Source organism: Phyllobates terribilis, unplaced genomic scaffold, assembly GCF_046119375.1.
Source record: "Phyllobates terribilis strain yellow unplaced genomic scaffold, ASM4611937v1 Scaffold_1861__1_contigs__length_200102, whole genome shotgun sequence".
Taxonomy (NCBI): Eukaryota; Metazoa; Chordata; class Amphibia; order Anura; family Dendrobatidae; genus Phyllobates; species Phyllobates terribilis.
This window is the reverse complement of record NW_027364621.1, coordinates 126,944-149,645: the sequence shown is the minus strand read 5'-3', so window position 1 is coordinate 149,645 and position 22,702 is coordinate 126,944. Positions and strand designations below refer to the sequence as shown.

Here is a 22,702-nt window from a genome sequence, read left to right as displayed (position 1 = left end):
ACATGTTGTCAACCTCTAGATCCCTTACATGCCTGCACTTTTCGGCTTGCTGCTGCTGCAATCCACGCGTTTTAGATCTGCATAACTCCACCTCTTTAAACACAGCACCTTCACCCCCTGCTGTTCCCACCCGCCTCAACACCGTTGGAAGGGAGGAGAACCAATTAAGGCGGGGGGTGGGGTGGAACGAGCAGCTGTCTACCCTTAGCAGGAGGGCTCCTGATTACATACCTCTCCTGCTGCTGCTGCTGCTGGCTGTCCAGCAGCAGACTGAAGGTGGCTGCTGCTGTGCACAGGTATATAAAGGCTCAGAGCCTATTATGACACGCGCAGCCAGCGTTCCATTGCCACATTCCATCTACTGCAGGCAGGATACCTGGCTGGCTGAATGTCGCTGAGAAGCTCACAGAGACCGCCATAAGCAACAGTTTAACAGAATGCCACAGACTAATCAACCAAACTTTTTGGGTTGGGTTCTCTTTTATAGTCTGCAGGCATTAAATGAAAGAAGTCAGTGTTCCAGCAGAAGGAGACAACGTTTCAGAAAAGGCATTGTAGCAAACCAAAAAAGAAATTTTAAGCGCAGCAGAGTAACCAGCGCACATACCTGTTAGCTCAGGTGAGTTTAAAAGGCTGCTGTTGATAACAAGGGCATTTGCTAAATAGATGGTGTGTGTGCAACAATATACTGAAAGGTCAATTATATTGTGCAGCTTATCTCACCACCTGTAGTTATTTAGGTGAAAGCTCCAAAATGCTTGCCTAATATGTCTGTTTATCCAAAAGGAAGTAAAAAGGGAGAGCTAGAAAGATAGCATTGCATCACATTACATGGCAATGCAATGCACAGTTGCTGAAGTTGAACCAAAATGAGCTTGTAATCTGGCTTCTGCAACTTTGAACATGAAAAATCCAATGAGGAGAAGAAAAGCAAAGCCAAAGAGTCCATCCCAAAATCCGACAAACAAGCAAAATGAACAAAAAACATTGAATTCAATTCTTTCTGATTTTAGAAACTGCATTAAAGAAGGGGTGCACCGGTCCTGGAGATACTGCAATACCAGGTCAATGCGTGGAGTGGACAGAGCAAGCTCTTTTTCCATCTCCCTGTTCTAAAAATCCATTTAATATATGGTCCCCAGATAGGGGACGTATCAGATATTAAACTGATAAGAACAGATACTACACTTGATCTTAGCCAAAAGGCCGAGAAGCGATAACCAGAATTGGTTTCAAACTACGGAGCCACCCAAGGATCCTGAAAAGTCCATTTGTGGAGATGAGCTCCTGGACTCCCGTTAAGAAGACATGTTGTCAACCTCTAGATCCCTTACATGCCTGCACTTTTCGGCTTGCTGCTGCTGCAATCCACGCGTTTTAGATCTGCATAACTCCACCTCTTTAAACACAGCACCTTCACCCCCTGCTGTTCCCACCCGCCTCAACACCGTTGGAAGGGAGGAGAACCAATTAAGGCGGGGGGTGGGGTGGAACGAGCAGCTGTCTACCCTTAGCAGGAGGGCTCCTGATTACATACCTCTCCTGCTGCTGCTGCTGCTGGCTGTCCAGCAGCAGACTGAAGGTGGCTGCTGCTGTGCACAGGTATATAAAGGCTCAGAGCCTATTATGACACGCGCAGCCAGCGTTCCATTGCCACATTCCATCTACTGCAGGCAGGATACCTGGCTGGCTGAATGTCGCTGAGAAGCTCACAGAGACCGCCATAAGCAACAGTTTAACAGAATGCCACAGACTAATCAACCAAACTTTTTGGGTTGGGTTCTCTTTTATAGTCTGCAGGCATTAAATGAAAGAAGTCAGTGTTCCAGCAGAAGGAGACAACGTTTCAGAAAAGGCATTGTAGCAAACCAAAAAAGAAATTTTAAGCGCAGCAGAGTAACCAGCGCACATACCTGTTAGCTCAGGTGAGTTTAAAAGGCTGCTGTTGATAACAAGGGCATTTGCTAAATAGATGGTGTGTGTGCAACAATATACTGAAAGGTCAATTATATTGTGCAGCTTATCTCACCACCTGTAGTTATTTAGGTGAAAGCTCCAAAATGCTTGCCTAATATGTCTGTTTATCCAAAAGGAAGTAAAAAGGGAGAGCTAGAAAGATAGCATTGCATCACATTACATGGCAATGCAATGCACAGTTGCTGAAGTTGAACCAAAATGAGCTTGTAATCTGGCTTCTGCAACTTTGAACATGAAAAATCCAATGAGGAGAAGAAAAGCAAAGCCAAAGAGTCCATCCCAAAATCCGACAAACAAGCAAAATGAACAAAAAACATTGAATTCAATTCTTTCTGATTTTAGAAACTGCATTAAAGAAGGGGTGCACCGGTCCTGGAGATACTGCAATACCAGGTCAATGCGTGGAGTGGACAGAGCAAGCTCTTTTTCCATCTCCCTGTTCTAAAAATCCATTTAATATATGGTCCCCAGATAGGGGACGTATCAGATATTAAACTGATAAGAACAGATACTACACTTGATCTTAGCCAAAAGGCCGAGAAGCGATAACCAGAATTGGTTTCAAACTACGGAGCCACCCAAGGATCCTGAAAAGTCCATTTGTGGAGATGAGCTCCTGGACTCCCGTTAAGAAGACATGTTGTCAACCTCTAGATCCCTTACATGCCTGCACTTTTCGGCTTGCTGCTGCTGCAATCCACGCGTTTTAGATCTGCATAACTCCACCTCTTTAAACACAGCACCTTCACCCCCTGCTGTTCCCACCCGCCTCAACACCGTTGGAAGGGAGGAGAACCAATTAAGGCGGGGGGTGGGGTGGAACGAGCAGCTGTCTACCCTTAGCAGGAGGGCTCCTGATTACATACCTCTCCTGCTGCTGCTGCTGCTGGCTGTCCAGCAGCAGACTGAAGGTGGCTGCTGCTGTGCACAGGTATATAAAGGCTCAGAGCCTATTATGACACGCGCAGCCAGCGTTCCATTGCCACATTCCATCTACTGCAGGCAGGATACCTGGCTGGCTGAATGTCGCTGAGAAGCTCACAGAGACCGCCATAAGCAACAGTTTAACAGAATGCCACAGACTAATCAACCAAACTTTTTGGGTTGGGTTCTCTTTTATAGTCTGCAGGCATTAAATGAAAGAAGTCAGTGTTCCAGCAGAAGGAGACAACGTTTCAGAAAAGGCATTGTAGCAAACCAAAAAAGAAATTTTAAGCGCAGCAGAGTAACCAGCGCACATACCTGTTAGCTCAGGTGAGTTTAAAAGGCTGCTGTTGATAACAAGGGCATTTGCTAAATAGATGGTGTGTGTGCAACAATATACTGAAAGGTCAATTATATTGTGCAGCTTATCTCACCACCTGTAGTTATTTAGGTGAAAGCTCCAAAATGCTTGCCTAATATGTCTGTTTATCCAAAAGGAAGTAAAAAGGGAGAGCTAGAAAGATAGCATTGCATCACATTACATGGCAATGCAATGCACAGTTGCTGAAGTTGAACCAAAATGAGCTTGTAATCTGGCTTCTGCAACTTTGAACATGAAAAATCCAATGAGGAGAAGAAAAGCAAAGCCAAAGAGTCCATCCCAAAATCCAACAAACAAGCAAAATGAACAAAAAACATTGAATTCAATTCTTTCTGATTTTAGAAACTGCATTAAAGAAGGGGTGCACCGGTCCTGGAGATACTGCAATACCAGGTCAATGCGTGGAGTGGACAGAGCAAGCTCTTTTTCCATCTCCCTGTTCTAAAAATCCATTTAATATATGGTCCCCAGATAGGGGACGTATCAGATATTAAACTGATAAGAACAGATTTTTTTTTTTTTTTTTTTAAAACCTATTCAGGTTAAAATTAAAGTCCACTCCACAGTCCTCTTCTCCCCAAAGGGAGACAAGACGTGGACTCCAACTTAAATCATCATCAGGTTTTGGTACTTTTAATGTCAGAAAAAAAAATTACAAAAATACAACAATACTTACAAAGAAAGAAATGTTTCAGAACCTGAATGGATACCAAAAAAATAAAAATTAAATTATAACTGTATTAACAACAGTAATAACATCAAGTAAAATACTTGTAACCATTATCAAAAGCATGAACCCCAACCCAACTCAGAACCTTAAGGGACAAATCTTCAACCCTTGATGCTGAAAAAACTTGTTTCGATACACCATCTGGTATTCTATATTTCACACAAAAAACATTTTTATCTCTTATTAGTTCTTTCCTAACATTCTCTATAAGATAGTCCAAACGTTTCTCATCATACAACTTACGGTACAACCGGTTAAAATATTCTGCATTCTTTATAAACATAGGTTGTTGAAAAACAACTATATTTTCTTCCATTGCCACCTCCACTTCCTGTTCCTTTCTCTTTTCTTGCTTTTTAACCTTACCACGGCCAGTTCCCTGACTTACACCTCCCATTTCACTCTCTACCCTATCCCCCCAATCTACTCTTGTTTTCTCCATCTCCCTCTGCACTCCTACAGGTTTGCTTTCTTTTCCCTTTACCACCAACACCTTTTCTACACTTTCCTCCTTTCTCTCTACCAAAACCTTTTTAACCACTACCTCCTTCTCTTTATTTCTTTTCCTCTTTGGGCAATTCTTAAAAACATGCGTATCTTCCTGACACAAGTTGCACTTCCTCCGATCTTTACAATCCTTTGACTCATGATCACCTTTTTTGCAAAAACCACATACACCACCCGAACAATTTTCCTTTCCATGCCCGTATTGACGACAAACTCGACAAAAAGTGGGTATACCACTGAAAAAAATATCACCATTTATATTACCCAACTTAAACCTAGCTGGGGGAAGCAACACAGTCCCCTGCTCATCTTCTTTGAAACGGACCAAAAATTTCCACTTCGAAGTCCAAAAACCAAATTCATTATAAATCTTCCCTTTTGGTGTTACTGACAAACAAAAAAACTCCAAAAATGTAAGAACATCCTCTTCGTCCACCAATGGAGAGTACATTTTAACAATGATCCATTTATCTCTAACGGGGAAGTGTGGCATTACACTTATCCCCTCCATTCTTTTATCCTGGCTTGCAGTCATTTTCCTTAGATATCTTTCAAAAAAAACTTTGTCAACAAAAACTATATCATAAACACCCCTCCTGGGGTAGTCCATTATCGCCAACACTTCTTCTGTCTTCAAACCAAAAAGATCCACAAGAACTTGACTCATCACATACCTAAAATCCTTTTGATCTCGAAAGTTCTCCTGAACAACCAAACGAATAGAATTCTGCACCTTAGCGAATTCAGGCACATTATCTTCCTCTCCTTCATGTGATGCTGCAGACATCTTCTTCACAAACAGGTTCTCCTCTTCTCAATAGAAACCTTCAACACCGAAGTGCCAGGTAGATGATCGCCTCCCGTTGCCCGGGGACTAATCCGACTCCCTAATAGCAGCAGGGAGGTGAAGCCCTGCTGAAAAACAGAGCGATCCCCCCAGGCCAAGGAGCCGGGTACCCCGAGCACCTCTCAGCCAAGACCAAGGCAGCAGCCGCTAGATCACTGCACTTGATCTTAGCCAAAAGGCCGAGAAGCGATAACCAGAATTGGTTTCAAACTACGGAGCCACCCAAGGATCCTGAAAAGTCCATTTGTGGAGATGAGCTCCTGGACTCCCGTTAAGAAGACATGTTGTCAACCTCTAGATCCCTTACATGCCTGCACTTTTCGGCTTGCTGCTGCTGCAATCCACGCGTTTTAGATCTGCATAACTCCACCTCTTTAAACACAGCACCTTCACCCCCTGCTGTTCCCACCCGCCTCAACACCGTTGGAAGGGAGGAGAACCAATTAAGGCGGGGGGTGGGGTGGAACGAGCAGCTGTCTACCCTTAGCAGGAGGGCTCCTGATTACATACCTCTCCTGCTGCTGCTGCTGCTGGCTGTCCAGCAGCAGACTGAAGGTGGCTGCTGCTGTGCACAGGTATATAAAGGCTCAGAGCCTATTATGACACGCGCAGCCAGCGTTCCATTGCCACATTCCATCTACTGCAGGCAGGATACCTGGCTGGCTGAATGTCGCTGAGAAGCTCACAGAGACCGCCATAAGCAACAGTTTAACAGAATGCCACAGACTAATCAACCAAACTTTTTGGGTTGGGTTCTCTTTTATAGTCTGCAGGCATTAAATGAAAGAAGTCAGTGTTCCAGCAGAAGGAGACAACGTTTCAGAAAAGGCATTGTAGCAAACCAAAAAAGAAATTTTAAGCGCAGCAGAGTAACCAGCGCACATACCTGTTAGCTCAGGTGAGTTTAAAAGGCTGCTGTTGATAACAAGGGCATTTGCTAAATAGATGGTGTGTGTGCAACAATATACTGAAAGGTCAATTATATTGTGCAGCTTATCTCACCACCTGTAGTTATTTAGGTGAAAGCTCCAAAATGCTTGCCTAATATGTCTGTTTATCCAAAAGGAAGTAAAAAGGGAGAGCTAGAAAGATAGCATTGCATCACATTACATGGCAATGCAATGCACAGTTGCTGAAGTTGAACCAAAATGAGCTTGTAATCTGGCTTCTGCAACTTTGAACATGAAAAATCCAATGAGGAGAAGAAAAGCAAAGCCAAAGAGTCCATCCCAAAATCCGACAAACAAGCAAAATGAACAAAAAACATTGAATTCAATTCTTTCTGATTTTAGAAACTGCATTAAAGAAGGGGTGCACCGGTCCTGGAGATACTGCAATACCAGGTCAATGCGTGGAGTGGACAGAGCAAGCTCTTTTTCCATCTCCCTGTTCTAAAAATCCGTTTAATATATGGTCCCCAGATAGGGGACGTATCAGATATTAAACTGATAAGAACAGATACTACACTTGATCTTAGCCAAAAGGCCGAGAAGCGATAACCAGAATTGGTTTCAAACTACGGAGCCACCCAAGGATCCTGAAAAGTCCATTTGTGGAGATGAGCTCCTGGACTCCCGTTAAGAAGACATGTTGTCAACCTCTAGATCCCTTAAATGCCTGCACTTTTCGGCTTGCTGCTGCTGCAATCCACGCGTTTTAGATCTGCATAACTCCACCTCTTTAAACACAGCACCTTCACCCCCTGCTGTTCCCACCCGCCTCAACACCGTTGGAAGGGAGGAGAACCAATTAAGGCGGGGGGTGGGGTGGAACGAGCAGCTGTCTACCCTTAGCAGGAGGGCTCCTGATTACATACCTCTCCTGCTGCTGCTGCTGCTGGCTGTCCAGCAGCAGACTGAAGGTGGCTGCTGCTGTGCACAGGTATATAAAGGCTCAGAGCCTATTATGACACGCGCAGCCAGCGTTCCATTGCCACATTCCATCTACTGCAGGCAGGATACCTGGCTGGCTGAATGTCGCTGAGAAGCTCACAGAGACCGCCATAAGCAACAGTTTAACAGAATGCCACAGACTAATCAACCAAACTTTTTGGGTTGGGTTCTCTTTTATAGTCTGCAGGCATTAAATGAAAGAAGTCAGTGTTCCAGCAGAAGGAGACAACGTTTCAGAAAAGGCATTGTAGCAAACCAAAAAAGAAATTTTAAGCGCAGCAGAGTAACCAGCGCACATACCTGTTAGCTCAGGTGAGTTTAAAAGGCTGCTGTTGATAACAAGGGCATTTGCTAAATAGATGGTGTGTGTGCAACAATATACTGAAAGGTCAATTATATTGTGCAGCTTATCTCACCACCTGTAGTTATTTAGGTGAAAGCTCCAAAATGCTTGCCTAATATGTCTGTTTATCCAAAAGGAAGTAAAAAGGGAGAGCTAGAAAGATAGCATTGCATCACATTACATGGCAATGCAATGCACAGTTGCTGAAGTTGAACCAAAATGAGCTTGTAATCTGGCTTCTGCAACTTTGAACATGAAAAATCCAATGAGGAGAAGAAAAGCAAAGCCAAAGAGTCCATCCCAAAATCCGACAAACAAGCAAAATGAACAAAAAACATTGAATTCAATTCTTTCTGATTTTAGAAACTGCATTAAAGAAGGGGTGCACCGGTCCTGGAGATACTGCAATACCAGGTCAATGCGTGGAGTGGACAGAGCAAGCTCTTTTTCCATCTCCCTGTTCTAAAAATCCATTTAATATATGGTCCCCAGATAGGGGACGTATCAGATATTAAACTGATAAGAACAGATACTACACTTGATCTTAGCCAAAAGGCCGAGAAGCGATAACCAGAATTGGTTTCAAACTACGGAGCCACCCAAGGATCCTGAAAAGTCCATTTGTGGAGATGAGCTCCTGGACTCCCGTTAAGAAGACATGTTGTCAACCTCTAGATCCCTTACATGCCTGCACTTTTCGGCTTGCTGCTGCTGCAATCCACGCGTTTTAGATCTGCATAACTCCACCTCTTTAAACACAGCACCTTCACCCCCTGCTGTTCCCACCCGCCTCAACACCGTTGGAAGGGAGGAGAACCAATTAAGGCGGGGGGTGGGGTGGAACGAGCAGCTGTCTACCCTTAGCAGGAGGGCTCCTGATTACATACCTCTCCTGCTGCTGCTGCTGCTGGCTGTCCAGCAGCAGACTGAAGGTGGCTGCTGCTGTGCACAGGTATATAAAGGCTCAGAGCCTATTATGACACGCGCAGCCAGCGTTCCATTGCCACATTCCATCTACTGCAGGCAGGATACCTGGCTGGCTGAATGTCGCTGAGAAGCTCACAGAGACCGCCATAAGCAACAGTTTAACAGAATGCCACAGACTAATCAACCAAACTTTTTGGGTTGGGTTCTCTTTTATAGTCTGCAGGCATTAAATGAAAGAAGTCAGTGTTCCAGCAGAAGGAGACAACGTTTCAGAAAAGGCATTGTAGCAAACCAAAAAAGAAATTTTAAGCGCAGCAGAGTAACCAGCGCACATACCTGTTAGCTCAGGTGAGTTTAAAAGGCTGCTGTTGATAACAAGGGCATTTGCTAAATAGATGGTGTGTGTGCAACAATATACTGAAAGGTCAATTATATTGTGCAGCTTATCTCACCACCTGTAGTTATTTAGGTGAAAGCTCCAAAATGCTTGCCTAATATGTCTGTTTATCCAAAAGGAAGTAAAAAGGGAGAGCTAGAAAGATAGCATTGCATCACATTACATGGCAATGCAATGCACAGTTGCTGAAGTTGAACCAAAATGAGCTTGTAATCTGGCTTCTGCAACTTTGAACATGAAAAATCCAATGAGGAGAAGAAAAGCAAAGCCAAAGAGTCCATCCCAAAATCCAACAAACAAGCAAAATGAACAAAAAACATTGAATTCAATTCTTTCTGATTTTAGAAACTGCATTAAAGAAGGGGTGCACCGGTCCTGGAGATACTGCAATACCAGGTCAATGCGTGGAGTGGACAGAGCAAGCTCTTTTTCCATCTCCCTGTTCTAAAAATCCATTTAATATATGGTCCCCAGATAGGGGACGTATCAGATATTAAACTGATAAGAACAGATACTACACTTGATCTTAGCCAAAAGGCCGAGAAGCGATAACCAGAATTGGTTTCAAACTACGGAGCCACCCAAGGATCCTGAAAAGTCCATTTGTGGAGATGAGCTCCTGGACTCCCGTTAAGAAGACATGTTGTCAACCTCTAGATCCCTTACATGCCTGCACTTTTCGGCTTGCTGCTGCTGCAATCCACGCGTTTTAGATCTGCATAACTCCACCTCTTTAAACACAGCACCTTCACCCCCTGCTGTTCCCACCCGCCTCAACACCGTTGGAAGGGAGGAGAACCAATTAAGGCGGGGGGTGGGGTGGAACGAGCAGCTGTCTACCCTTAGCAGGAGGGCTCCTGATTACATACCTCTCCTGCTGCTGCTGCTGCTGGCTGTCCAGCAGCAGACTGAAGGTGGCTGCTGCTGTGCACAGGTATATAAAGGCTCAGAGCCTATTATGACACGCGCAGCCAGCGTTCCATTGCCACATTCCATCTACTGCAGGCAGGATACCTGGCTGGCTGAATGTCGCTGAGAAGCTCACAGAGACCGCCATAAGCAACAGTTTAACAGAATGCCACAGACTAATCAACCAAACTTTTTGGGTTGGGTTCTCTTTTATAGTCTGCAGGCATTAAATGAAAGAAGTCAGTGTTCCAGCAGAAGGAGACAACGTTTCAGAAAAGGCATTGTAGCAAACCAAAAAAGAAATTTTAAGCGCAGCAGAGTAACCAGCGCACATACCTGTTAGCTCAGGTGAGTTTAAAAGGCTGCTGTTGATAACAAGGGCATTTGCTAAATAGATGGTGTGTGTGCAACAATATACTGAAAGGTCAATTATATTGTGCAGCTTATCTCACCACCTGTAGTTATTTAGGTGAAAGCTCCAAAATGCTTGCCTAATATGTCTGTTTATCCAAAAGGAAGTAAAAAGGGAGAGCTAGAAAGATAGCATTGCATCACATTACATGGCAATGCAATGCACAGTTGCTGAAGTTGAACCAAAATGAGCTTGTAATCTGGCTTCTGCAACTTTGAACATGAAAAATCCAATGAGGAGAAGAAAAGCAAAGCCAAAGAGTCCATCCCAAAATCCGACAAACAAGCAAAATGAACAAAAAACATTGAATTCAATTCTTTCTGATTTTAGAAACTGCATTAAAGAAGGGGTGCACCGGTCCTGGAGATACTGCAATACCAGGTCAATGCGTGGAGTGGACAGAGCAAGCTCTTTTTCCATCTCCCTGTTCTAAAAATCCATTTAATATATGGTCCCCAGATAGGGGACGTATCAGATATTAAACTGATAAGAACAGATACTACACTTGATCTTAGCCAAAAGGCCGAGAAGCGATAACCAGAATTGGTTTCAAACTACGGAGCCACCCAAGGATCCTGAAAAGTCCATTTGTGGAGATGAGCTCCTGGACTCCCGTTAAGAAGACATGTTGTCAACCTCTAGATCCCTTACATGCCTGCACTTTTCGGCTTGCTGCTGCTGCAATCCACGCGTTTTAGATCTGCATAACTCCACCTCTTTAAACACAGCACCTTCACCCCCTGCTGTTCCCACCCGCCTCAACACCGTTGGAAGGGAGGAGAACCAATTAAGGCGGGGGGTGGGGTGGAACGAGCAGCTGTCTACCCTTAGCAGGAGGGCTCCTGATTACATACCTCTCCTGCTGCTGCTGCTGCTGGCTGTCCAGCAGCAGACTGAAGGTGGCTGCTGCTGTGCACAGGTATATAAAGGCTCAGAGCCTATTATGACACGCGCAGCCAGCGTTCCATTGCCACATTCCATCTACTGCAGGCAGGATACCTGGCTGGCTGAATGTCGCTGAGAAGCTCACAGAGACCGCCATAAGCAACAGTTTAACAGAATGCCACAGACTAATCAACCAAACTTTTTGGGTTGGGTTCTCTTTTATAGTCTGCAGGCATTAAATGAAAGAAGTCAGTGTTCCAGCAGAAGGAGACAACGTTTCAGAAAAGGCATTGTAGCAAACCAAAAAAGAAATTTTAAGCGCAGCAGAGTAACCAGCGCACATACCTGTTAGCTCAGGTGAGTTTAAAAGGCTGCTGTTGATAACAAGGGCATTTGCTAAATAGATGGTGTGTGTGCAACAATATACTGAAAGGTCAATTATATTGTGCAGCTTATCTCACCACCTGTAGTTATTTAGGTGAAAGCTCCAAAATGCTTGCCTAATATGTCTGTTTATCCAAAAGGAAGTAAAAAGGGAGAGCTAGAAAGATAGCATTGCATCACATTACATGGCAATGCAATGCACAGTTGCTGAAGTTGAACCAAAATGAGCTTGTAATCTGGCTTCTGCAACTTTGAACATGAAAAATCCAATGAGGAGAAGAAAAGCAAAGCCAAAGAGTCCATCCCAAAATCCAACAAACAAGCAAAATGAACAAAAAACATTGAATTCAATTCTTTCTGATTTTAGAAACTGCATTAAAGAAGGGGTGCACCGGTCCTGGAGATACTGCAATACCAGGTCAATGCGTGGAGTGGACAGAGCAAGCTCTTTTTCCATCTCCCTGTTCTAAAAATCCATTTAATATATGGTCCCCAGATAGGGGACGTATCAGATATTAAACTGATAAGAACAGATTTTTTTTTTTTTTTTTTTAAAACCTATTCAGGTTAAAATTAAAGTCCACTCCACAGTCCTCTTCTCCCCAAAGGGAGACAAGACGTGGACTCCAACTTAAATCATCATCAGGTTTTGGTACTTTTAATGTCAGAAAAAAAAATTACAAAAATACAACAATACTTACAAAGAAAGAAATGTTTCAGAACCTGAATGGATACCAAAAAAATAAAAATTAAATTATAACTGTATTAACAACAGTAATAACATCAAGTAAAATACTTGTAACCATTATCAAAAGCATGAACCCCAACCCAACTCAGAACCTTAAGGGACAAATCTTCAACCCTTGATGCTGAAAAAACTTGTTTCGATACACCATCTGGTATTCTATATTTCACACAAAAAACATTTTTATCTCTTATTAGTTCTTTCCTAACATTCTCTATAAGATAGTCCAAACGTTTCTCATCATACAACTTACGGTACAACCGGTTAAAATATTCTGCATTCTTTATAAACATAGGTTGTTGAAAAACAACTATATTTTCTTCCATTGCCACCTCCACTTCCTGTTCCTTTCTCTTTTCTTGCTTTTTAACCTTACCACGGCCAGTTCCCTGACTTACACCTCCCATTTCACTCTCTACCCTATCCCCCCAATCTACTCTTGTTTTCTCCATCTCCCTCTGCACTCCTACAGGTTTGCTTTCTTTTCCCTTTACCACCAACACCTTTTCTACACTTTCCTCCTTTCTCTCTACCAAAACCTTTTTAACCACTACCTCCTTCTCTTTATTTCTTTTCCTCTTTGGGCAATTCTTAAAAACATGCGTATCTTCCTGACACAAGTTGCACTTCCTCCGATCTTTACAATCCTTTGACTCATGATCACCTTTTTTGCAAAAACCACATACACCACCCGAACAATTTTCCTTTCCATGCCCGTATTGACGACAAACTCGACAAAAAGTGGGTATACCACTGAAAAAAATATCACCATTTATATTACCCAACTTAAACCTAGCTGGGGGAAGCAACACAGTCCCCTGCTCATCTTCTTTGAAACGGACCAAAAATTTCCACTTTGAAGTCCAAAAACCAAATTCATTATAAATCTTCCCTTTTGGTGTTACTGACAAACAAAAAAACTCCAAAAATGTAAGAACATCCTCTTCGTCCACCAATGGAGAGTACATTTTAACAATGATCCATTTATCTCTAACGGGGAAGTGTGGCATTACACTTATCCCCTCCATTCTTTTATCCTGGCTTGCAGTCATTTTCCTTAGATATCTTTCAAAAAAAACTTTGTCAACAAAAACTATATCATAAACACCCCTCCTGGGGTAGTCCATTATCGCCAACACTTCTTCTGTCTTCAAACCAAAAAGATCCACAAGAACTTGACTCATCACATACCTAAAATCCTTTTAATCTCGAAAGTTCTCCTGAACAACCAAACGAATAGAATTCTGCACCTTAGCGAATTCAGGCACATTATCTTCCTCTCCTTCATGTGATGCTGCAGACATCTTCTTCACAAACAGGTTCTCCTCTTCTCAATAGAAACCTTCAACACCGAAGTGCCAGGTAGATGATCGCCTCCCGTTGCCCGGGGACTAATCCGACTCCCTAATAGCAGCAGGGAGGTGAAGCCCTGCTGAAAAACAGAGCGATCCCCCCAGGCCAAGGAGCCGGGTACCCCGAGCACCTCTCAGCCAAGACCAAGGCAGCAGCCGCTAGATCACTGCACTTGATCTTAGCCAAAAGGCCGAGAAGCGATAACCAGAATTGGTTTCAAACTACGGAGCCACCCAAGGATCCTGAAAAGTCCATTTGTGGAGATGAGCTCCTGGACTCCCGTTAAGAAGACATGTTGTCAACCTCTAGATCCCTTACATGCCTGCACTTTTCGGCTTGCTGCTGCTGCAATCCACGCGTTTTAGATCTGCATAACTCCACCTCTTTAAACACAGCACCTTCACCCCCTGCTGTTCCCACCCGCCTCAACACCGTTGGAAGGGAGGAGAACCAATTAAGGCGGGGGGTGGGGTGGAACGAGCAGCTGTCTACCCTTAGCAGGAGGGCTCCTGATTACATACCTCTCCTGCTGCTGCTGCTGCTGGCTGTCCAGCAGCAGACTGAAGGTGGCTGCTGCTGTGCACAGGTATATAAAGGCTCAGAGCCTATTATGACACGCGCAGCCAGCGTTCCATTGCCACATTCCATCTACTGCAGGCAGGATACCTGGCTGGCTGAATGTCGCTGAGAAGCTCACAGAGACCGCCATAAGCAACAGTTTAACAGAATGCCACAGACTAATCAACCAAACTTTTTGGGTTGGGTTCTCTTTTATAGTCTGCAGGCATTAAATGAAAGAAGTCAGTGTTCCAGCAGAAGGAGACAACGTTTCAGAAAAGGCATTGTAGCAAACCAAAAAAGAAATTTTAAGCGCAGCAGAGTAACCAGCGCACATACCTGTTAGCTCAGGTGAGTTTAAAAGGCTGCTGTTGATAACAAGGGCATTTGCTAAATAGATGGTGTGTGTGCAACAATATACTGAAAGGTCAATTATATTGTGCAGCTTATCTCACCACCTGTAGTTATTTAGGTGAAAGCTCCAAAATGCTTGCCTAATATGTCTGTTTATCCAAAAGGAAGTAAAAAGGGAGAGCTAGAAAGATAGCATTGCATCACATTACATGGCAATGCAATGCACAGTTGCTGAAGTTGAACCAAAATGAGCTTGTAATCTGGCTTCTGCAACTTTGAACATGAAAAATCCAATGAGGAGAAGAAAAGCAAAGCCAAAGAGTCCATCCCAAAATCCGACAAACAAGCAAAATGAACAAAAAACATTGAATTCAATTCTTTCTGATTTTAGAAACTGCATTAAAGAAGGGGTGCACCGGTCCTGGAGATACTGCAATACCAGGTCAATGCGTGGAGTGGACAGAGCAAGCTCTTTTTCCATCTCCCTGTTCTAAAAATCCGTTTAATATATGGTCCCCAGATAGGGGACGTATCAGATATTAAACTGATAAGAACAGATACTACACTTGATCTTAGCCAAAAGGCCGAGAAGCGATAACCAGAATTGGTTTCAAACTACGGAGCCACCCAAGGATCCTGAAAAGTCCATTTGTGGAGATGAGCTCCTGGACTCCCGTTAAGAAGACATGTTGTCAACCTCTAGATCCCTTACATGCCTGCACTTTTCGGCTTGCTGCTGCTGCAATCCACGCGTTTTAGATCTGCATAACTCCACCTCTTTAAACACAGCACCTTCACCCCCTGCTGTTCCCACCCGCCTCAACACCGTTGGAAGGGAGGAGAACCAATTAAGGCGGGGGGTGGGGTGGAACGAGCAGCTGTCTACCCTTAGCAGGAGGGCTCCTGATTACATACCTCTCCTGCTCCTGCTGCTGCTGGCTGTCCAGCAGCAGACTGAAGGTGGCTGCTGCTGTGCACAGGTATATAAAGGCTCAGAGCCTATTATGACACGCGCAGCCAGCGTTCCATTGCCACATTCCATCTACTGCAGGCAGGATACCTGGCTGGCTGAATGTCGCTGAGAAGCTCACAGAGACCGCCATAAGCAACAGTTTAACAGAATGCCACAGACTAATCAACCAAACTTTTTGGGTTGGGTTCTCTTTTATAGTCTGCAGGCATTAAATGAAAGAAGTCAGTGTTCCAGCAGAAGGAGACAACGTTTCAGAAAAGGCATTGTAGCAAACCAAAAAAGAAATTTTAAGCGCAGCAGAGTAACCAGCGCACATACCTGTTAGCTCAGGTGAGTTTAAAAGGCTGCTGTTGATAACAAGGGCATTTGCTAAATAGATGGTGTGTGTGCAACAATATACTGAAAGGTCAATTATATTGTGCAGCTTATCTCACCACCTGTAGTTATTTAGGTGAAAGCTCCAAAATGCTTGCCTAATATGTCTGTTTATCCAAAAGGAAGTAAAAAGGGAGAGCTAGAAAGATAGCATTGCATCACATTACATGGCAATGCAATGCACAGTTGCTGAAGTTGAACCAAAATGAGCTTGTAATCTGGCTTCTGCAACTTTGAACATGAAAAATCCAATGAGGAGAAGAAAAGCAAAGCCAAAGAGTCCATCCCAAAATCCGACAAACAAGCAAAATGAACAAAAAACATTGAATTCAATTCTTTCTGATTTTAGAAACTGCATTAAAGAAGGGGTGCACCGGTCCTGGAGATACTGCAATACCAGGTCAATGCGTGGAGTGGACAGAGCAAGCTCTTTTTCCATCTCCCTGTTCTAAAAATCCATTTAATATATGGTCCCCAGATAGGGGACGCATCAGATATTAAACTGATAAGAACAGATACTACACTTGATCTTAGCCAAAAGGCCGAGAAGCGATAACCAGAATTGGTTTCAAACTACGGAGCCACCCAAGGATCCTGAAAAGTCCATTTGTGGAGATGAGCTCCTGGACTCCCGTTAAGAAGACATGTTGTCAACCTCTAGATCCCTTACATGCCTGCACTTTTCGGCTTGCTGCTGCTGCAATCCACGCGTTTTAGATCTGCATAACTCCACCTCTTTAAACACAGCACCTTCACCCCCTGCTGTTCCCACCCGCCTCAACACCGTTGGAAGGGAGGAGAACCAATTAAGGCGGGGGGTGGGGTGGAACGAGCAGCTGTCTACCCTTAGCAGGAGGGCTCCTGATTACATACCTCTCCTGCTGCTGCTGCTGCTGGCTGTCCAGCAGCAGACTGAAGGTGGCTGCTGCTGTGCACAGGTATATAAAGGCTCAGAGCCTATTATGACACGCGCAGCCAGCGTTCCATTGCCACATTCCATCTACTGCAGGCAGGATACCTGGCTGGCTGAATGTCGCTGAGAAGCTCACAGAGACCGCCATAAGCAACAGTTTAACAGAATGCCACAGACTAATCAACCAAACTTTTTGGGTTGGGTTCTCTTTTATAGTCTGCAGTCATTAAATGAAAGAAGTCAGTGTTCCAGCAGAAGGAGACAACGTTTCAGAAAAGGCATTGTAGCAAACCAAAAAAGAAATTTTAAGCGCAGCAGAGTAACCAGCGCACATACCTGTTAGCTCAGGTGAGTTTAAAAGGCTGCTGTTGATAACAAGGGCATTTGCTAAATAGATGGTGTGTGTGCAACAATATACTGAAAGGTCAATTATATTGTGCAGCTTATCTCACCACCTGTAGTTATTTAGGTGAAAGCTCCAAAATGCTTGCCTAATATGTCTGTTTATCCAAAAGGAAGTAAAAAGGGAGAGCTAGAAAGATAGCATTGCATCACATTACATGGCAATGCAATGCACAGTTGCTGAAGTTGAATCAAAATGAGCTTGTAATCTGGCTTCTGCAACTTTGAACATGAAAAATCCAATGAGGAGAAGAAAAGCAAAGCCAAAGAGTCCATCCCAAAATCCGACAAACAAGCAAAATGAACAAAAAACATTGAATTCAATTCTTTCTGATTTTAGAAACTGCATTAAAGAAGGGGTGCACCGGTCCTGGAGATACTGCAATACCAGGTCAATGCGTGGAGTGGACAGAGCAAGCTCTTTTTCCATCTCCCTGTTCTAAAAATCCATTTAATATATGGTCCCCAGATAGGGGACGTATCAGATATTAAACTGATAAGAACAGATACTACACTTGATCTTAGCCAAAAGGCCGAGAAGCGATAACCAGAATTGGTTTCAAACTACGGAGCCACCCAAGGATCCTGAAAAGTCCATTTGTGGAGATGAGCTCCTGGACTCCCGTTAAGAAGACATGTTGTCAACCTCTAGATCCCTTACATGCCTGCACTTTTCGGCTTGCTGCTGCTGCAATCCACGCGTTTTAGATCTGCATAACTCCACCTCTTTAAACACAGCACCTTCACCCCCTGCTGTTCCCACCCGCCTCAACACCGTTGGAAGGGAGGAGAACCAATTAAGGCGGGGGGTGGGGTGGAACGAGCAGCTGTCTACCCTTAGCAGGAGGGCTCCTGATTACATACCTCTCCTGCTGCTGCTGCTGCTGGCTGTCCAGCAGCAGACTGAAGGTGGCTGCTGCTGTGCACAGGTATATAAAGGCTCAGAGCCTATTATGACACGCGCAGCCAGCGTTCCATTGCCACATTCCATCTACTGCAGGCAGGATACCTGGCTGGCTGAATGTCGCTGAGAAGCTCACAGAGACCGCCATAAGCAACAGTTTAACAGAATGCCACAGACTAATCAACCAAACTTTTTGGGTTGGGTTCTCTTTTATAGTCTGCAGGCATTAAATGAAAGAAGTCAGTGTTCCAGCAGAAGGAGACAACATTTCAGAAAAGGCATTGTAGCAAACCAAAAAAGAAATTTTAAGCGCAGCAGAGTAACCAGCGCACATACCTGTTAGCTCAGGTGAGTTTAAAAGGCTGCTGTTGATAACAAGGGCATTTGCTAAATAGATGGTGTGTGTGCAACAATATACTGAAAGGTCAATTATATTGTGCAGCTTATCTCACCACCTGTAGTTATTTAGGTGAAAGCTCCAAAATGCTTGCCTAATATGTCTGTTTATCCAAAAGGAAGTAAAAAGGGAGAGCTAGAAAGATAGCATTGCATCACATTACATGGCAATGCAATGCACAGTTGCTGAAGTTGAACCAAAATGAGCTTGTAATCTGGCTTCTGCAACTTTGAACATGAAAAATCCAATGAGGAGAAGAAAAGCAAAGCCAAAGAGTCCATCCCAAAATCCGACAAACAAGCAAAATGAACAAAAAACATTGAATTCAATTCTTTCTGATTTTAGAAACTGCATTAAAGAAGGGGTGCACCGGTCCTGGAGATACTGCAATACCAGGTCAATGCGTGGAGTGGACAGAGCAAGCTCTTTTTCCATCTCCCTGTTCTAAAAATCCATTTAATATATGGTCCCCAGATAGGGGACGTATCAGATATTAAACTGATAAGAACAGATACTACACTTGATCTTAGCCAAAAAGGCCGAGAAGCGATAACCAGAATTGGTTTCAAACTACGGAGCCACCCAAGGATCCTGAAAAGTCCATTTGTGGAGATGAGCTCCTGGACTCCCGTTAAGAAGACATGTTGTCAACCTCTAGATCCCTTACATGCCTGCACTTTTCGGCTTGCTGCTGCTGCAATCCACGCGTTTTAGATCTGCATAACTCCACCTCTTTAAACACAGCACCTTCACCCCCTGCTGTTCCCACCCGCCTCAACACCGTTGGAAGGGAGGAGAACCAATTAAGGCGGGGGGTGGGGTGGAACGAGCAGCTGTCTACCCTTAGCAGGAGGGCTCCTGATTACATACCTCTCCTGCTGCTGCTGCTGCTGGCTGTCCAGCAGCAGACTGAAGGTGGCTGCTGCTGTGCACAGGTATATAAAGGCTCAGAGCCTATTATGACACGCGCAGCCAGCGTTCCATTGCCACATTCCATCTACTGCAGGCAGGATACCTGGCTGGCTGAATGTCGCTGAGAAGCTCACAGAGACCGCCATAAGCAACAGTTTAACAGAATGCCACAGACTAATCAACCAAACTTTTTGGGTTGGGTTCTCTTTTATAGTCTGCAGGCATTAAATGAAAGAAGTCAGTGTTCCAGCAGGAGACAACGTTTCAGAAAAGGCATTGTAGCAAACCAAAAAAGAAATTTTAAGCGCAGCAGAGTAACCAGCGCACATACCTGTTAGCTCAGGTGAGTTTAAAAGGCTGCTGTTGATAACAAGGGCATTTGCTAAATAGATGGTGTGTGTGCAACAATATACTGAAAGGTCAATTATATTGTGCAGCTTATCTCACCACCTGTAGTTATTTAGGTGAAAGCTCCAAAATGCTTGCCTAATATGTCTGTTTATCCAAAAGGAAGTAAAAAGGGAGAGCTAGAAAGATAGCATTGCATCACATTACATGGCAATGCAATGCACAGTTGCTGAAGTTGAACCAAAATGAGCTTGTAATCTGGCTTCTGCAACTTTGAACATGAAAAATCCAATGAGGAGAAGAAAAGCAAAGCCAAAGAGTCCATCCCAAAATCCGACAAACAAGCAAAATGAACAAAAAACATTGAATTCAATTCTTTCTGATTTTAGAAACTGCATTAAAGAAGGGGTGCACCGGTCCTGGAGATACTGCAATACCAGGTCAATGCGTGGAGTGGACAGAGCAAGCTCTTTTTCCATCTCCCTGTTCTAAAAATCCATTTAATATATGGTCCCCAGATAGGGGACGTATCAGATATTAAACTGATAAGAACAGATTTTTTTTTTAATTTGGCTATCCCCTCACAGGGATAAAACCAGTTTTATTTAAAAATTACACAGATGTACAGAAATAAAAGCAACATTTTACATCATTACAAATTTTTATACATTGTCTCGAAACATACGAGACTTAAAAACATAAATTATTCAAATAGGATAAAAATTTGCATATATTCAAATTAATAAAATGTTACAAAAATTCAAAATGTGTTCCATACATTGACATCCCATTTTAGGGAGATATTTGGATTATTTTTTTTATCTAATAAAAAATATACATACATTTCACTTAAACAAAAACTAAAAACATCATTTAAAGACAATTCATCATGATTAAAAATTAAAATATTTCGGGCTTTCCAGAGAGCTATTTTGGCGCAATTTATTGTCTTCCATGCCATTATTTTTTGGTCTTTTGTTGGGCATTCCATAAGTCCATAAAGTATTGTGGCGTAGTTAAAGTCTTTGAGATCTGCCACTTTTTCCATCAGAGGGAGCAATTTTCTCCAGAACGCTTTTGCAAAAGGACAAGTCCATAGTAGATGTTTCACTGATTCCTCCTCTTGACATCCGCTTCTTGGGCAAATGGCAGACCTCACGAGTCCTCTTCTATGTTGGAATGCCCGGCACGGAAGACATTGGTGTGCGCAGCTCCAAGCCAAATCTTTCTGTATATTAAAAAGATATTTTGCATTAATGACTTTCCATATATTCAATATTTGTTCATCATCATAGCGCTCAATGTTACATAACTCTTCATTTTTACAAAGACTTTTAATTAATTTCTTACTATTTTGTAGATCTCCCGCTTCTTTACCCCCTAAATTAAAATGAATCACTATTTTTTCTAAAATTAAATAATGCGTTGGCAGTTTAAAAGCATATGGAGATGATAAAACCGTTTCAAACCACCCAAACTTTCTCATAAAAAAACCAGTGTTATAACGCATAAAAAAGGACCAATAGTGATTTTTAAAAAGGGCATTAAAACAGAAGCAAAAAAATTTAATTAAAAGGAACCTACTAAAATCTGGAAAGTCTTTCCCACCTTTGAGCTTTGGTTTTGTTACAATTTCTCTTTTTAATTTCTCCATCTTAGAACTCCAGAAAAAAGTAAAACATGCTTTAGTGATCTTTTTTAAAATATTTACAGGGGGAGGGAAAACCAAACTCAAATACAATAAAAGAGGCAAAATTACCATTTTTATAATTAATACTTTACCCTCCATCGTTAATTTTCTCATATTCCACATACATATTTTCGTATTCACTTTCTGAGCTACCGCCTCCCAGTTATTTAGACCATTATTGGATTCACAGAAAGAAATACCTAAAATATTAATAGAGTCAGTTATTGGAATAAAAACATCGTGTAAAATCATCTCCCCAATATTTAAAATACTACTCTTATTAAAATTAACCTTAAAACCAGAAGCTGTACAAAAGGATTGGATCTGTTTGAGTGAGTTTTGTAGTGATGGTGCATCTCGGCAAAGGACCGCCACATCGTCCATGTAACCCACCACTTTTGCTTCTGTTCCTTTGCTTCCAGGTAGAGGGATACCACATATTTGTCTATCTCTACGGATTGCACATAAAAGTGGCTCAAGAGCACAAATAAAAAGTAGTGGGGACAGGGGGCACCCCTGTTTTACCCCTGATTTTAAAAAAACATCTTGTGTCTTAAAACCATTTACTAAAATCTTACTTGTGCAGTCCTTATAAAACGCTTTAAGAGATAATAAAAACCTTTCTGGTATGCCCATTTTTTCTAAAACCTTAAAAAGATAAAAATGAGAAATCTGATCAAAAGCTTTTTCGAAGTCAATTGATAAAATTGCCATCTTCCCTTTTCTGTTTTTAATGTCTTCAATACAGTCTTTAACAAGGTTTAGATTGTCCCAGATACTGCGCTCAGGCACACCACATACTTGGTTTGAGTGGATTATTTTTCCTATAATTTTTTTAAGGCGGTTTGCACAAATTTTTGCCATTATTTTATAGTCACAGTTTAGTAGGGTTATAGGTCTCCAGTTTTTTAAGTCTGTCTTATCACCTTTCTTATATAATAATGAGACCTCCCCTTTTTTCCAGGATTTTAATAAAACCTTATCATTAAAAACTTCAGTAAAAACATAAAACAGATCCTCTTTTAAAATATCATAAAATTTTACATAAAACTCTATAGGAATACCGTCTGATCCAGGGACTTTTCCAATTTTAAAACGTTTTATGGTTTGTAAAATTTCTTCTTCTGTTATGTTTTGTGATAAAAATTCTTGGGAGGCGGTATCTAAAACAGATGTTATTTCTTCTAGGGAATTTTGCATTATATTTTCATCTATTGTTTTATCATTAAAAAGATTAAAATAGCAACCATGTACCTTTTCCA

The 22,702-nt window shown here is 42.6% G+C and overlaps 11 non-coding genes and 2 pseudogenes across 11 annotated transcripts; all 13 read right to left on the bottom strand.

Annotated features, from left to right (window-relative positions):
* Positions 1–1,027: 1,027 nt before the first annotated feature.
* Positions 1,028–1,218, bottom strand: LOC141245393 (U2 spliceosomal RNA). Its single transcript, XR_012309220.1, has one exon. It is a non-coding gene; the product is annotated as a U2 spliceosomal RNA (small nuclear RNA).
* A 1,115-nt stretch (positions 1,219–2,333) lies between these two features.
* Positions 2,334–2,524, bottom strand: LOC141245519 (U2 spliceosomal RNA). Its single transcript, XR_012309331.1, has one exon. It is a non-coding gene; the product is annotated as a U2 spliceosomal RNA (small nuclear RNA).
* Positions 2,525–3,639: 1,115 nt separating this feature from the next.
* On the bottom strand, positions 3,640–3,820 carry LOC141245450 (U2 spliceosomal RNA; annotated as a pseudogene).
* Positions 3,821–6,673: 2,853 nt separating this feature from the next.
* On the bottom strand, positions 6,674–6,864 carry LOC141245427 (U2 spliceosomal RNA). The gene has a single exon (XR_012309252.1). It is a non-coding gene; the product is annotated as a U2 spliceosomal RNA (small nuclear RNA).
* Positions 6,865–7,979: 1,115 nt separating this feature from the next.
* LOC141245518 (U2 spliceosomal RNA) lies at positions 7,980–8,170 on the bottom strand. The gene has a single exon (XR_012309330.1). It is a non-coding gene; the product is annotated as a U2 spliceosomal RNA (small nuclear RNA).
* Positions 8,171–9,285: 1,115 nt separating this feature from the next.
* On the bottom strand, positions 9,286–9,476 carry LOC141245517 (U2 spliceosomal RNA). Its single transcript, XR_012309329.1, has one exon. It is a non-coding gene; the product is annotated as a U2 spliceosomal RNA (small nuclear RNA).
* Positions 9,477–10,591: 1,115 nt separating this feature from the next.
* Positions 10,592–10,782, bottom strand: LOC141245516 (U2 spliceosomal RNA). Its single transcript, XR_012309328.1, has one exon. It is a non-coding gene; the product is annotated as a U2 spliceosomal RNA (small nuclear RNA).
* Positions 10,783–11,897: 1,115 nt separating this feature from the next.
* On the bottom strand, positions 11,898–12,078 carry LOC141245449 (U2 spliceosomal RNA; annotated as a pseudogene).
* A 2,853-nt stretch (positions 12,079–14,931) lies between these two features.
* Positions 14,932–15,122, bottom strand: LOC141245426 (U2 spliceosomal RNA). Its single transcript, XR_012309251.1, has one exon. It is a non-coding gene; the product is annotated as a U2 spliceosomal RNA (small nuclear RNA).
* Positions 15,123–16,237: 1,115 nt separating this feature from the next.
* LOC141245439 (U2 spliceosomal RNA) lies at positions 16,238–16,428 on the bottom strand. Its single transcript, XR_012309264.1, has one exon. It is a non-coding gene; the product is annotated as a U2 spliceosomal RNA (small nuclear RNA).
* Positions 16,429–17,543: 1,115 nt separating this feature from the next.
* On the bottom strand, positions 17,544–17,734 carry LOC141245515 (U2 spliceosomal RNA). Its single transcript, XR_012309327.1, has one exon. It is a non-coding gene; the product is annotated as a U2 spliceosomal RNA (small nuclear RNA).
* Positions 17,735–18,849: 1,115 nt separating this feature from the next.
* Positions 18,850–19,041, bottom strand: LOC141245440 (U2 spliceosomal RNA). Its single transcript, XR_012309265.1, has one exon. It is a non-coding gene; the product is annotated as a U2 spliceosomal RNA (small nuclear RNA).
* A 1,112-nt stretch (positions 19,042–20,153) lies between these two features.
* Positions 20,154–20,341, bottom strand: LOC141245451 (U2 spliceosomal RNA). Its single transcript, XR_012309273.1, has one exon. It is a non-coding gene; the product is annotated as a U2 spliceosomal RNA (small nuclear RNA).
* Between the last annotated feature and the right edge of the window lie 2,361 nt (positions 20,342–22,702).